This window comes from Mastomys coucha, unplaced genomic scaffold (assembly GCF_008632895.1).
Source record: "Mastomys coucha isolate ucsf_1 unplaced genomic scaffold, UCSF_Mcou_1 pScaffold14, whole genome shotgun sequence".
In the NCBI taxonomy this organism is placed as follows: Eukaryota; Metazoa; Chordata; class Mammalia; order Rodentia; family Muridae; genus Mastomys; species Mastomys coucha.
Window position 1 is genome coordinate 30,197,537 of NW_022196896.1, and position 3,021 is coordinate 30,200,557.

Here is a 3,021-nt window from a genome sequence, read left to right on the forward strand (position 1 = left end):
ACTCAGAAATCTGCCTGCCTCTGCCTCCCAAGTGCTGGGATTAAAGGCCTGCACCACCACTGCCCAGCTTTTGACAACTTTTATTCCAAACTTACTGTGTGTCATTTGTAGAGGCCAACTGCAGATAAATAAGAGACATGACCAGAAGGAACTAGTAATGTAGGCACTTTTAAAAATCAACTGCACCAATTATTCTATTTAATGTTTATAAGCCTAAATGAAAATTCTCTTTAAACAAGGAACAATAATGGGTACTCCCTCACTATAATCCTAAACCACATTAAAGATGATATTTGACCATGGAAACAAAAAATTAACAAACAGTACTGACAAACTCATTGATCATTGAGATCTGGAATTAGTATTGTGTTTTGATGACCCAAATGCAAGAAAAACCAAAAGCAATGATGTGCTGAAACAAAGATAATAACTGAAATCTTCACAATGGCTAAAAGATAGGGCCACACATTCTAAGTGGGGAAAGTAGCTCAAGTCAAATATGTGGCCCATTTCAACTATGTATAATCAAACCCAGATACTTTGGAATGGCTTAGTTTGTTTTCTTTTGTTAAAATCACTCTTAAAAATTCTGATAACGTTCCACTGTGGAACTTTTCACTTCAGACAAATAAACATAAATCATTTAAAAGCATAAATAAGAAAAAGTGCTGTGTTGAACTCAAATAAAACAATAAGGATCTTGGTTGTCCTGAGGGACAAAAGACATTCCTTGTAGTTCATATAATGAGTCAAAGAACATACCTGAATTAGTTCTAAGAGACATTCTGTGACCACACAGAACACACATACACAGTGAAAGAGAACACACCTAGGTCAGGTCCCAAGAGAAGTATCTGACTTTAGCTAACCTTCAGATAAAAACTACCTCAGGCATTTAAAAAAAAAAAAGTTCCCAGGAGGGGAGTAATGATTGGACTGTCTAAAAATAAAACTAATAAAAAAAAAAAATAGTTCCCAAGTTCCCTAGATTGATAGAGTCCATGAGAGGACTTGAGAAGTGTTCTTTTAAACAAAATCCAAGAGGATTCTGATGATCAGCCACTGAAAACTGAGCCCAGGAGTCACAGGTTAATGAAAGATACTATAGGTGGGGCCTCCAGAAGGGAAGCTGGTGCCCTTCAGAACAGCTCTAGGAAGAGCTGGAGCCGCTGTGATGGGACAGGACTCTTGAAGGGGAGAGAGCCTTCAGCTTGCAACCATGGAAGGAGTTTCTGCTTAGCCTCCATTAGGAGCGGGGTCCAGGAAGACTCAGACCATGTACCCTAGTAGGGGACACTAAGAAGGTGATACAGTTAATAATGTACAGTTAGCTGCCTTGACGATGGGCACAGGAGCCTAGGTTTCTGTGTGCAGGAGCTCCAAGGAACCTGTGCTGTTCAGGTCCCAGTAGCCACTCTATGGGCAGTTGACAAAACCACTAACTCCAACACCACAGGGGTCGCTGACTCTGGCCTCTACACACCCTCCACACCCACTTACACGTACATACCCACACACAAACACAACGTTTTTTAAAAAGCTAGCAAAAAGAAAAAAAAACTGTCACTTTTTAAAATGAATTTTCAGTAAGTGTTGCAACATTTGGCAATTAATAAATACAAAGAGAACTATTACTAAATGTGTAAATATTTTAAAGTGTGTGGGTGTCTTTTACAGTCTCTGGATGTTTACTACCTAAAGAGAAAGTGGCAAAAAACAGGGGGCAGGGTGAGGGGGGAATTGGTGAGTTGTGTTCATTTTAAAGGGTTGCTTAATTTAAAAGTGCATCAAAATGTTAATCAGCCCCTTCTTGTTCATGATTTTTAAATCCCCTTTAATAGATCCAGCACAGCTAAAATCTGCTTCCAAAGTTAACTAACTTTGGCTATAATGGAGTAATTGTTTACTGAACTTTTAGTCATTCCACTTCCTTATTTCCTGGTGCAAATCATTTTTGGTCAGTAATACTTATGGACCACTTAAGACCTACAAGTTTAAAGAACTAAGTTGTTAACAGGATGGAAAGGCATATTTTTAGTTTGTCCTCATCCTTAGATCATCGGGAAAATGAGAGTACAAATGAGATATCACCTTGACATTTAAAAAGCAAGACAACTGACCAGGGCAGCAGCTGTTTTCAATGTAACTTTCGTTCTTAAACATTTGTTCCTGGTGTAAGGCGTGCGTGTTAAGAATTTCGAACCCTACACTTTCTAAGTAATTTACCTAATGGAAAACAAAACAAAACAGAAAAAAAAAAAAAAGCTATGTGTCTTAAGAAAGGACGAATACAACAGAGGATCCCACACACTCCACGGCTCCATAACTGCACTTCTGAAACTGGAAACTTTCCACGTCCGTTCGCTTCCCTCCGCCCCGTATTACAAGGAAATCCTCCAAGGAGATCTGAGTCACCAGACCTCCGGGACCGTTCCTTGTGCACACACCCCGCTGCAAGCCCAGGCCCTCCCCGCCCCCTCCGAGAGCAGCGGCTCGGCCGATAACCGTTGTCACCTCCGGTCCGTCGAGCCCAGCCAGACGTCCGGACGCCGCCGAGGACGCGACCGAGTGCGGGTGAGGACCCGGCCAGACCCACCCGGTGCCCCGGGAAGAGCGCCGAACCAGCATCTGAGACCTGCCGGGGCCCGGGACCCCCGCGGCCACTCACCTGCCCCGACGACCGCGCCGCTCCTGCCGCCCGCTCCGGCTCCACACAACCGAACCTCAGGGCCCGCCCTGCGCGTCATCACCGCCCCCGCCTTCCGCCGCGCAGGCGCAGGCGCACGAGCCGTCCCCATGACAACGCGGCACAGCCTGAGAGTCCTCCAGCCTACCCACCCTCCACGAAATCCGCCCAAGACCCTGCGCCAGCCTTGTTTCCCTAGCAGCCCCCGCCGCCTTTTACTACCCTTTGTTCCCAGAACGAATGCTCATTGGCTGCTGACTGTTACTCTTGGTATTGAACATACGGGCGCGCGCACACACACACACACACACACACACACACACACACACACACAA

At 44.9% G+C, this 3,021-nt stretch overlaps 1 protein-coding gene across 2 annotated transcripts in view; it reads right to left on the minus strand.

The window, feature by feature from the left end:
* Positions 1 to 2,785, minus strand: part of Sdcbp (syndecan binding protein) — a 31,328-nt gene extending 28,543 nt beyond the window's left edge. The window contains exon 1 of one of the 2 annotated variants that reach the window (XM_031366684.1): positions 2,669 to 2,785. The gene's annotated coding sequence lies outside the window, so the exon portion shown is untranslated. The remainder of the gene's footprint in view (positions 1 to 2,668) is intronic. The other variant, XM_031366683.1, reaches the window with a different exon arrangement.
* Positions 2,786 to 3,021: the final 236 nt, after the last annotated feature.